The sequence below is a fragment of the Parasteatoda tepidariorum genome, chromosome 1 (genome assembly GCF_043381705.1).
Source record: "Parasteatoda tepidariorum isolate YZ-2023 chromosome 1, CAS_Ptep_4.0, whole genome shotgun sequence".
Classification (NCBI taxonomy): Eukaryota; Metazoa; Arthropoda; class Arachnida; order Araneae; family Theridiidae; genus Parasteatoda; species Parasteatoda tepidariorum.
In genome coordinates, this window is record NC_092204.1 from 3,283,207 (window position 1) to 3,296,072 (window position 12,866).

Below are 12,866 nucleotides of genomic sequence, written 5' to 3' on the forward strand. Positions count from 1 at the left end.
CCGTCCTCGACGGTCAAAAATTCTCCGCGGACAACGAATTTCTCGAATCCGACGTCCGCGCGGACGGCCATTTTCCCGTTAATGTTCGTGATACATTTTCAATTTTTGTTATCTTACAAGAGTCTTGTAAGTTACAAGGCAGCAAAATGACCCACAATACAGCAACATACTGCGCATGTATTGATCTTTTCTTTGTCTCGGAGTACTGCAGCGGTTGAAAGGGGCTTTGCAGCAATAAACTTACAAAAAAAACACAATACGTACTGGTCTTAAGCAAGAAGCTTTAAAAGCAATTATGAACATCTACCTAAGTGGAAAACCACTTTCAGATTTCTGTTCAGAAACCTCTGTAAATCATTGGCTTGATTGTGGAACTGGCAAACGTCATATTTGATTCATTTAAAAAACGCAGTACCCTCGGATAACTTGACATTCCAGATAACTTGACCCTTGTCATTTAAATTATTTCATAAAAGAAATACTAGGTTACTATTAGTAACCAGTATTTCTTTTATTACTGTATAATGTAATCCTAGTTATTTATAATTACTTAAACTGTAAACATTCAGCATGATGTAGAACTGGCAATAGTACCATCTATTGAGGAATAAGAGAAGCATCTTTTTTCTCAGATATTTTATCACCAAAATTTCTTCAACAAATCCGGAGAAAATTGAGAATATACAAGTAAACAGGAGATAGTCGCAAAATATATAGGAGTCTTTGTTAATAAACGGGAGACTTGGCAGGTATGACAAATAATAGAATGAGAAGAATGGAAACATGGAAAAGTTTCGCTAAAAAGTGGAATTTTATGAAATAATTGAATTGTAATAGATGTTGTAATTATTTAACGATAAGGGTAACAGTAGGCTATTTAACTTAGTTTGAATTCGTGTTCAAAATTAGAAGAATTAAAAGTCCGATACTGAAAACATAAATCAGCTTTATCAAATAATTTTTCCACGCAAGTGATTAACATCTAGACTAATTTTTTTTTTAAAGAAAACTCTTACTTTACATTTCCCAATTACCCTGTGGCAGAATTGTTTTGGGCTTTCTGCGACATGCCTCTCTAATACTAATGTCTTTCTGCAAAAAACTTTTAAAAATAACATGTTACTAAATTTAAAAAACAGAAGCGTCAATTTCAAAGAAAGAAAAAAACTTTTTTAATTGAATGCGTAATATTTTTTACTACTCTAATACTATGTAGATAGTCTTGCATTTTGTAGGGGGGGGGGAAACACTAATTATTTATTTTTCTCGGCTTTTGTAAATCTTCATCCCATTAAAAAAAATCATGACAGCCGCAGCATTAACTACTGTTACAAAGATCGACTTTAAAATCACGCAAATCAGACTCTTCAAAAAGGGTTTACTAAATTCATTTTTTAGATTCAGTTGTTGTAACAAATAATACAGATTTTAAAATTTCTTTTTTTAAAACTACGTTGAAATAAATAGCAATAATTGCATAAAAAAAGGACGAAAATTTCTGCAGAAAAGAAAATCAAAGATTTTTACTTCATTACTCTTTCATAATTCTCAAGTGAGAACAGAAAAATCACTAATATTTCTTTTTTCACTCCAATGCACAAGAAAGGCATTGTTTGACTATAATTCTGTGGAGATAAGAAAATTCTTTTGAAAATTTCTGAAGAAAAGAAAACCAAAGTTTTTTTACTTCCCAAAGGAAAAATCTTTCTACAAGAACTCAGTAATGTTCTGTGACAATGTCGCTGTGTCACCACGATTCTGACACAGGGCCCCACATATCAAATAAAATATATTTATTTCTTAAAAAAGAATGTAAATGCATAAAATGAAGTTTACCAAACAAATGAGACACCGAACATTCTTATCTTGATCTTCAAGAGATTTGATCTTTTCTTTCAATGATGAAACCACTGGATCTGAATCAGTTAGACTTCTAGAACAAATAAAAATCTTCCACCTTACAGAACAAAAAGGGAATCTTGATAATAGAGGTAAAAACAAATATGTTTTCTTACTTTGATAACTCTGAGATTTCAGTATCTGAGTCTGTAAGAAAAATCCATGAAATAAGTATGATCTTATATCATAATAATAATTTTATTTAGAATATTACGAAATACTTTTAGTGAAAACACTGAAAGTATTTCATAATATTATTCCAAATATTCTCAACACTGAAGATAATAAAAGATTAAGACAATATGATATCAGAATTTACATATATTCTCCAGTCAATTTTAATTGATCTGCTCTAAATTTGTTACAAGCATGCACTTCACTAGAAGGAAAAGCGAGCTAAAGTAAGAACTCTCCTAGCCATTTGGCGGTGACTATGGTAACGAGGTGCAACTATTTCAAGTACTGTGGGGTCACTGTTTAGGACAGTCGGTTCGGTGAAAGAAAGGGAATTTTTTTTCTATTGTGCTAGTCCTAGATTGAAGAGAAACTACCCTCCAGGAAATGCGTCATTCATATTTCCATAGCAGCAGACGGCCTCAGTCAGGGGAGTTCTTATCATAGACAAACTATAGGTCACCATAACCTCAATCTAATAGCACTGCTTTGAGAAGGCAACAGTAATTTATCGATGCCAACCATCTCGAGGCTAAAAAATTTTGCTAAATGAAGAGACAAAATACTGCAGTAACTGCTAAACTACCTAATTTTCAAAATAAAAGTGTTAGGCCTGCATAAAAATAACAGAATACATGCCAACATTGGAGAAGATAAAAAATAACGGAGATTTTACAAGTGACATTTTTTAGGGCTTTTGATACATCATGCATCATCATGTCAGTCAAAAAGAGAAATTCAAAATTGGAAATAATATAAGCATTTACATTCAGCGAAGTAATAAATATATTTATAAATCTTAATATAAAGAAGATTTTTTGAACCATTATTTATAATTACTTAAACTATTAACACTCAAACTACTGCAGAACTGGCAATAGCACTATTTGTTGACGAATAAGTGAAGTATTTTTGCCATCAGCGAATATTTTATTACCAAACTTTTTTTATTAAAATTTCTTCAGCAAATACGGAGAAATTTGAGAATATACAGGTAAACAGGAGATAATCGTAAAATACTGGAGTTTTCGTTAAAAAACAGGAGACTTGACAGGCATGTAACAGGGAACCATACTTCCCGGAGGTGGAAATGGAGAAAATAAAAATATTACTGGTCTGTGGGTCAGTGACTAAAATATAGAACACATTTAATCAATCACAATTTATCAAATACTATCAATACACATTTTCCCTGGTCAGTGCCCTCTATTGCCCCCTTTTACCTATAAATGTTATCAAACTTATATGTATCTAAGCACATAAACAAAAAATTAATGTAAGAAGATAAAAGTAATTACTCACCTGCTTTAGACCATCTATGACTTATCTCTAAATTTTGAGGACGTGCAGATGAATCTCTGGTAGAAAAAAAAAATACAAACTTAATATTTTTGCAGGTAATGCATGATAGTTTTACTAACTCTTTTTTAAGCACACACGCTACTAACCCGAAATGCAACTTTTTTTCCAACCAAACTTTACAATGAAAACAATATCAGCACTATTATTTTAACTAACTAAAGTAATTTTGTAACTTAATGCTATAAAAAAATAAGAGTAAAAACTGGACATGTTTGCTATCATGACAAATTTCAAAGTCATTTTCAAAATGCTTATATTGTAGATACAAAAATTGAAGGAGTTAAAAATTAGTAAGGACTAAATCTAAATTTTTTGTAAAAACACATTTTTCTGAAGCATGAGCAATATTATACAAAAAGGGCTTATTTAATTTATTTCTGATATCAATACAAGAAAGCTAAAATCTATGATTGTTTCCTTGTGAATAGTTAAACCCCATATTTTTTTGATGTTATTCTCTTCTGGGCAATTAATAATTAAAATTAGAATCAATAATTAATAATTAAAATTAGCAATTAATAATTAAAATTAGTGACACTTATTTAAATATTCCAACAAGCAATAATCTGCACAAAAATTCTATTTCAATAGGAACTTTTTTAAGGAAACTTACTCAATTTTAGGGAATTTTCCAAAATGCACAAAAACCAGAATTTTTATTAAACCAGGAGAAACTGGCAAAATACTGTAGTCTATTGGAAAATGCAATTGAGTTTGCAGCTATGTACACGCATAAAAAAAAATAATAATAACGCATGCAGAATTAGTAGCTGTAGTAACTGGTAGGGCACTGGGCCCATGTCCAAAAGATCGCAGATCCGATTCCTGCTGGTCGAAAACTCCCCGTGTAGTAAATGGCACATTAAATCCGTTGAGTCACAAAGTCCTCCGTGTTCCCATAACAAATCACACCTCTGGGGATACTGATATGGAAGCTTCCTTGTCTTTTAGATTGGGTTTAAAAATATAAGACTACGGAGTTGGACATCAGTAGACGCAAACCCAAAATAGGGTCGACTGATCAACTACGGTTTTAAAATATAAAATTAAATCAAGTGACAAGGGGGAGCAATCATACTCATGGTTTTAGACCATGAGTCACCATTAATTCTATGGATAAAGTTCTGCCCATAGATAGCTCACTTCATTATTGAGTAATAACTTGTTCCGAAGCAAGCCGAGGAGAAATATTAAATCAATATGAATTTTTCATAAATTTAGATTTCATTTTTACTTGATTCAATTATTAAAAAAAGGACAGAATCTTGTACTAGTGTGCAGCAATATACCAACCTTATAAGGTGCACTGAAATTATGAAAACATTTCTTGAAAAATAATAGTATAGCTAACATTGAAAATAAAGCATGCCAATATATACAAATGAAATAAAAGTAATAATTACACGGCCTTTCGAAGCTGTTCCAAATCTGATCTATCTTTTTCAGAAGACGTGTTAGGAATCACATCAGAATATCAAATTTTAATTAAGGAAACATTGTAATTAGAGAAGTATACAATAACATGCTGTGGAGCTACAGAACGAATTTACAATGTAACTTTTAACCAATGGTTATCAAACAAATAGAGTTTGTTTGAAGTCCCATGCCATTCGTCTGGACCTGTGGCGGTGACTTTGGTAACGAGGTAAAACTATTTCAGGTAGGGGTGTGGGGTCACTGTTTAGGGTAAGTTTTGGCTCCAGTCAGCAAGAGAAATGAACTTTTTCTTCGGTCTATTGTGTTAGCTCTAGAGTGACGAGAAGCTACCCTCCCTGAAATGCGCTAGTCTTGTTTCCATAGCAGCATAAAGCCTCAGACTTTGTGGCAAGGGGAGTTCTTACCATAGACAAACTAGAGGTATAGTATAAAATGCAAATTGTCACTTTTATCTGGTTAAAAAACATTTTATCTGTTATCATACAAACATCATAAAAGCTTCCTTATAATATTATATACTTTTTTTTAATTGCAAATAGAGTAACTAAACTGTTTTTCAGCTAAATTTGTTCAGTTATTAGTACAAAATGATGCAGCAACAAACTGGGATTAGAAATCAAATATTCTGTCATTTGACTGCAAAATAAAAAACACCTGTTGGTCTAAAAACAAAATGAAGTATGAATTTTATAAAATTCTTTCACATTTTGCAAAAAAATATATTATTAAAAACCATTTTTTTTTGCAATCAAAAAACTTATATTAAAAAATTATTATGCTTAAAAAGTACTGAAAATAATAATAAAAGGAACACAGTTTAAGATATTTATTTATAGTGAAAGGGTTTCAAATTTAAATACTTAATTAGAGCAAAAATATTTCTTACTACTCTTTTATTATTTAAATAAAACAGAAATTAGCAGTTTAGGATTAACCCCTTTGAAAATAAAAAAGAAAAAGATGTGAAACTGCCCAGAAAAAATAATAATAATTCTATAAAATAATATATTCTTCTGCCACAAGGACCTTGAAATATCGAATTTTCTAGAATTCCATATTTCAAAGGCCTCATGGCAAAAGAAAGTTTTATTTTAGATAACTTATTGTATGTATTTATTTTCATTTTGCCTTTCAAATGATATTCCTCAAAAAATAAGTGCCAATTTCACTAATATATAGCCTGGCTGCGTGGCTAAATCTTTCAACAAAAAAAAGCTCCTTTTAAGTCATTTTAAGTACTCAAAAAATATTTTTATGCACTATGTACATTAACAAAACACAAAATACTTTTCATGATCATGATAAAATAATTATTTTTCTTGATTATATCAGTCACCATAAAAAGATCGAGAGATTTTTCTATTCGATTTCAGAGGGTGGAAAATGAAGACTGAAATTGAGAATATCTTGCAAAATGCAGCAGGGTAGCACGAGAGTGCCAAAATCTCACTGAACTCAGCTCAGTAGACTAGCAAGCATTTCATCAAACATGTAAAATAATTTGACCTTACTATTGACCTACTATTTTATTTACTATTTTGACCTTACTATTGACCTACAGTAGGTCAAAATGGATTGTGGTTGAATGAATTGTGAAAACGTTGAGTAGAACAATGTGAAAAGCACGCTTTTGCATAATATGTTTCGAAAATAGACATAGTAAAGAAAAAAAATCTTATTTTAGAAAAGAGAAAACTAAGCACTTTTTAAAAACACCCAATGAATAAAGCACCTTTAAGGTCTTTTAAAAAACGAAAATAAGCACCTTTAAACACTTTTCAAAAATGCTATGCACCAGATTCAAGCAACAATAATTGCTCAACATTAAATTATAAAAGTAAAGGTATCTTGTGCACCACAAGAAAAGTAAATGAAATTTCCAAATAAAAATCATCATCAATGGCTCGACAGCCCAGCAGGGTGGACCTACTCAAGAAGTTTTTTTTTTTTTCTTCCAGGCTAACCTTTTCCCTGCTAGTTTTACAAATAAAAATACCTTTATAAAATGACATTAAAATACAAATTAGGTATTGATGGAATAAAAAGGATACTGAGGGTCCCCATAGGCTATTGTATCATCAACATCTACATTCAGATCTTCATCTTCAGCTGTCTGTCTAAAAGAATCTCCATGCAGAGCTGTTAAAACATAAAGGAAATTAAAGAATTACAATTTCACATAAACACTGATTGCTCGGAATGGCAATTATAAAAATATACTCAGTTCCTTTCACACAAATTAAAAAATTACTTAAAATTCATTTTAAAGAACAAAAGATAATTTAAATGGAATTCAATTCAAATTTTACACAATCATTGATCACTTGAAATCAGGGTTGAGGTTTGTAGATGTCTTAAGCAAAATTTGGACAAGACTTATGGGTGTTCAAAACTGTCTTAGAATGTCCTTGAACGTTGGAGAAAGGTAAAAATTCTATATGAATAACTATTGTAATAACATAATTACATAGATTAATAGATATTTGAAACTTTTTATACAATTTGCTGTAACTTATTAATGGAAATAAGAAAAGATTTATAACTTATGAAGCTCCACAATTCAATGAACAACAAAAGTGAATACCTTTAAATATGAATAAATATGCTTTTAATACTGATACATTATGCTTTTGCATAAGGATAAATAATGCTATATTAAAAACAAACTTTTTTAATAAAACAAAAACTTTTCTTCATTCTGTTCAAAAATTAACCTTTCATTTTTCGCTTTTTTTAAAATTGTGACTAAATGGCTTCGGACAGGACGATTTAAAATGTGTCCTTGCCAGCTCTGCTTGCCACAAATAGACATAAAAAAATGATTATTTTAGAAATGAATAATTAAATTTAATTAATCAGATAAATTTTATAAAGGCAATTATAGTAAAAAAATATTATTTAAAGTAATTTTGAACAATATTATTGCACAAAAATCTATTTTATCGCACATAATATATACAAATGCATCATAATGAACTACTGAAAAAATGAAAGATAACAAATGAATCAATGCAATAATTTCATGGTCATTAAGTTATTTTTTAATTTTTGGAAATGGCTAAATAGAGACTCCCTTACCTTTTATACTTTTATTAAAGGTTTACAAATATACAGGGGTGATTGTGAACCTAACTCAAAAATCCTGAAATTTTCTTGAGTAAAATCATTAATAACCCATTTCAAAAAATTAATGTTTTTATAAATTTAAACCATTGATATCTTCAAAACATGAAATTCTAAATAAATTATATACAGCATAATTTAAATGAAGAATTATGTATAAGTTTACTTTTATCTCTAATCACATTTATTATTCTTCGAGAAAATATATTTATAAATGAAAGAAATGCCAAGTATAAATTCTAGTTCTAATATTTTTAAAGAAAATATACAAGAATTTTTATACATTAATGTGGTCAATGATTTCTTGAAACTTCTGGACCTTGGATTTCCAGAAACCTACGGAACATGGTTAGCGAAAAATCCGGAAATTCAGAGCACAATCATCTATAAATATAAAGTAATAAATTTTTTTTCTTAAAAAATCACACTTTAAACAAAGATAATTTTATGATATAAAAATATATTTGTAATATTAAAATTAATTGCACTTTTCAAGAATGTGTTTTTAAACAGTTAAATTATCCATCCCTAGTTTTAGAATGCATAGGAATTAGTAATAATGTAATTTTGATTGAAACTTATTAGCAGAGCAATATATTTATAAATAAAACTATAAAAATTTCATTGAAAGATTTTTTTTGTAAAAAAATTTTATTCAAACTAATGATTTTTAAAAATATTAGTTGATTTTAATTTATTTAACTCATTTTTGGAGAAAGGGGCACAAACACACCATTTAAATAAATAAAAAATTTATTAACACTGTGACGTATATTTTTCACTAATTTTATTTTTCTGCTATTGTCAAGGGTTCTTAAGACACCCCAAAAATTAATAGTAATTCAATTGGAGTAAACACTTTCTATTGAGAAATTTTAAAACTACAAAAGCTTTTCAACTTAAAATGGTTATTGACAAATGAAATTTTTTGAAAATGTATAATTAGTCCTTTTGAGATTTATTATTAGGTTCTTATGATGGATTAAAGTTGCAAGTCAGTAAATGAAAAAATTCCATAGAAAAAGCAAGTGTTTAACTAAATGGTTTGTTCATTAATTTGGTGAATGGTGCCTATACGCCCCATTTTATTTCTTAAATAAAATATAATTTTTCATGCATGAAACTTTTTTGTGTGTCTTAATGAGTGTAATATAAGCATATTTCAATGAAAATAACACCACATTTTATAAAATGTATATGGTTGGCCTAAAATGAGTTAAGTCAAGTTGATTTAACACGTTGAATGCCATGGGGGTCACTGGTGACTGGCTATCCTCACAGACAAGAAAATGAATTAATAGAAACGAAGACTATTATAGGTTATTTTATATTACAGCCCATTGTTGAACTGCTGGCCCGATTTTTGTCTTTACGACTACCGTGTTCAACTCCGTAGCCTTATAATTTTATCCCGAGCATCTCTTTGGGAGGTTCTAATAATCCCTTAGCCACCATTGTTCTAACAACAGATAATGTTTGTTCTATAACCGTCGTTGAACAGCCGACACAATTTTTGGGTTTACGACTACTAATATTCAACTTCGCAGTCTTGAAATTTTGATTCTAATCCAGAAGACAAGGGAACTCTTCGATCAAATTTTGGGAGAAATTTGCCTTCGCGGAGGACTTTTTGATGAAACCAACCCGCATTTGCGTTACATGGTGAGAAAAACCTCCCACGGTTAGCCTGACAGTAAGGGGACTCTAACCTATGGTCCGTCTACCACTGTCTAATGTCAGCGCTATGGTCGGTCCGAACAGGGTGCGGAATTCGCTCCCGGTTCACTTCATTGGAAGTTGAACGCTCTATTCCCTGAGCCACCACGGCTCATTGCATGTTATTTTACTTTATAGCCGTTGGTGAACAGCCAATCCGAATTTGAGTTTACGGCTACCAATGTTTAATTCCGTAATTTGAAATTTAGAGCTCAACCTAGAAGACAAGGAAACTCCTGGATCTAGCATTGGGAGAAATTTAGTTTCGAGGAGGACATTTGATGGTACTAACCGCATTTGCGTTGCATGCAGAGGAAACCTTCCCATAATTAGCCTGACGGTAAGAGGACTCTAACCCATGATCTATATACCACTGAGGATAAATTACGTAACAATACAGGTTATTAGGTGGTTACCATTACTACGGGAGTTTAAAATGTTCGAGATATAGCGAAATACGAAAAAAGTGAAATTAACATTAAGGAGTCCAAAATATTGGGACCCTATTTCCCAGATTGTGGCTCCCTCTATTTTGGAGATCAGAACAAGATATGCTTATTCAGAGAATAAACATACTCAGAATTACGTTTTTGTGTCTGATTTCGTAACTTGAAATATCGTCTGCACTAAATAATAAGCATACTTAAAGTCACCCCCTTCGAACCATTAAAATTGAGTCCCAGAACGTTAAGATCCGATCATTAGATCAAAAGTTATTCAGGGTGGTCTGGTTTTTTTTATTTTTGGTGCACTGTACATTAATATGTGCACTTTAGTTTGTGTCAGTTTCATTTAATTCTGCATGTTAACTTTTTGAATCAGTCATTTTTGTAATTTTTATTTTCGATAATCAGTGTGTATCTCGAAGTGCTATTTTTTTTGAAGTGTAGTGCTATTTTTTTTTAACCGGAATGCAAGTCCTTGCATTGTAGGGAAGGCAGAATCAAAAATTATAAAAGATAACTAGGAGGCTCTGCCCCCTGCTCGCTAACGCTCGCCAACTCCCATAGAATTGCTACGCAATCCTATGTGGTTCACGCCGTGAACCATGGCTCGCTGCGCTATCGCTCGCCAATGTCGCTTCTAGCACAGAGACATAATATATTATCATCAAAGACATAGTATTTTATCATCAAAGACATAGTATTGTACTTATGTAGAAGAATTCTACCAATGTTCTTATTGGTTTTTAAAAAAGTATATTAGCTATTTAGATTGTACATTGTGAAAAAATCAAAACATTAGCTAAATAAGAAAACATATTAGTAAAATAAATTATCAAATATTGCTTCACTAATATTCTGCATTTTAAAGCGTGAAAATTCAATACAAAAATTAACGCGAAATATAAAAAAATTCAATGCATTCAATACAAACACTTAAACGTTTTTTAGACGTTTAGGTAGCTACCAGTAGAAAAATATCAATTCAACAGCGGCCTTTTAAAGCATTCTCACTTCAATTAATTAATTCCTAATTGAGTTTAAATTAAATATTGTCATGTTTTTAGTGCATGAATCTGAATTGAGCAACCTGATAATGCTCACTCTGGTTATTCTTATCTGGTTGCTCACTACGTGCTCTTGCGTGCCGAATCCAATCAATTAAAAATGAAAACTGTTGCCAGCACGAGAAAAGAAATATCATCGGTTTTATTGATACATACATACGTACGTATTAGCGTTTTATATAATATAGATAGATATCTGATGTACTTTTGTCAAATCATTTGAAGCTATTGAAGCAGTTTTTTTTCTTCTTTACTTAAGTTTGCTTATTTCTATAGCTTCTATAGCTTTCTCATTTCCCCAAAAACAATTCTAAAAATATTTTTATTTGCACATTTTTACTTTTTCTCAGTTAAAAATAAATTTATAAATGTAGGAGAGTTGTTGTAGTTGTAGTTTATTTGCGTCGCACTGGAGCTGCACAATGGGCTATTGGCGACGGTCTGGGAAACATCCCTGAGGATGATCCGAAGACAAGCCATCACAATTTTAATCCTCTGCAGAGGGGATGGCACCTCCGCATTGGTAGCCCGACGACCTGCACGCAAAGTCGAGCACTTTACAGTAGAACAGTTTAACGAGGACCAATACCGCACAACCTCGATCCCTACCTAGACTAATCCAGGTGGTCACCCACCCGCACAGTGACTGCAGCCAGTGATGCCTAACTTCGGTGACCTAGAATAGAAGTGAGTTAGGAAAAAGAAACTAAACATCTTTTTCATTTGTAGAGTAAAAGAAAGATTCAAATTTAATTACTAAATGCAATTTTTTTGTCTTTCAATAGAAAAATTGTTTTAAAAATAGTAACGAAAATAGGAAACAAACACTGTTAATAAGGTCAAGCAAGCCGTAACAGCGAGTTAGCAACCAGCAGGTTAGCGCTTTTCGATTCGAGTTCTAAATTTCCAAAGAGTTTCGCATTAAGGTTAGAGTCAACTGTGAATACTGGGGTAAGTGAATCAATTGAACAGTTGATTTTATTCAGTAAATTTTGTTCTGTTGAATCTAGTCTCAAAATGATACTAAAAAAAATTTTTTTTTGGATTTTGAAAGTTTTAAAAATGCTCTGAAAAACTTTAGTAGGCTAATTTTTAAATGCAAAAACTGCTTAAATTTGGTAACCAGGTACATAAAGAGATTTCAATGAATAAAAAGAATTACATAAAATAACGGAATTTAGCTTGATAATGCTAGTACACAATGAGAAAAATTCTTTAACCGACGCAGATCGGACACCGGGTATTACTTATTTTCAAGCTCTCTAATTAAAAGTAAAATATATATTTTGAATTCGAAAAACAATGGAGTAGTTACTGAAAAATTGGTACTTTATACTAAAATATAAAATCCTATTACAAAATATTCAGTCATATTTTTAAGAAATTTGATTTTATAAATTACCTGTAATATTGGAAAATTAGGATTGATGTTTAATAATGGTTTTAAAAAGATCTCCGCCCCCACCTCAGCATTTGGAAAATTCTGAAGCAACTAAGGAAACCCTTTCAGCAGTTAATTTAATTCTTTAAATTTTGCTCTATTGAACCTAGTCACAAAATTTTACTCAATTTTTTTGAAAGTTTTTAAATTAAATTTTAATTAACTTTATTAGTCTAATCTTTAAATACAAAAACTTTTTAAATT

General features: G+C 30.8%; 1 long non-coding RNA gene across 1 annotated transcript in view; it reads right to left on the reverse strand.

The window, feature by feature from the left end:
• The window catches only part of LOC107439677 (uncharacterized), a 14,398-nt gene extending 5,115 nt beyond the window's left edge, over nt 1–9,283 (reverse strand). Inside the window, exons 1-5 of the long non-coding RNA XR_006226883.2 lie at nt 8,279–9,283; nt 4,839–5,508; nt 3,376–3,431; nt 2,016–2,046; nt 1,837–1,933 (exon numbers count right to left, since the gene is read on the reverse strand). This is a non-coding gene — a long non-coding RNA (uncharacterized lncRNA). The remainder of the gene's footprint in view (nt 1–1,836; nt 1,934–2,015; nt 2,047–3,375; nt 3,432–4,838; nt 5,509–8,278) is intronic.
• Nucleotides 9,284–12,866: the final 3,583 nt, after the last annotated feature.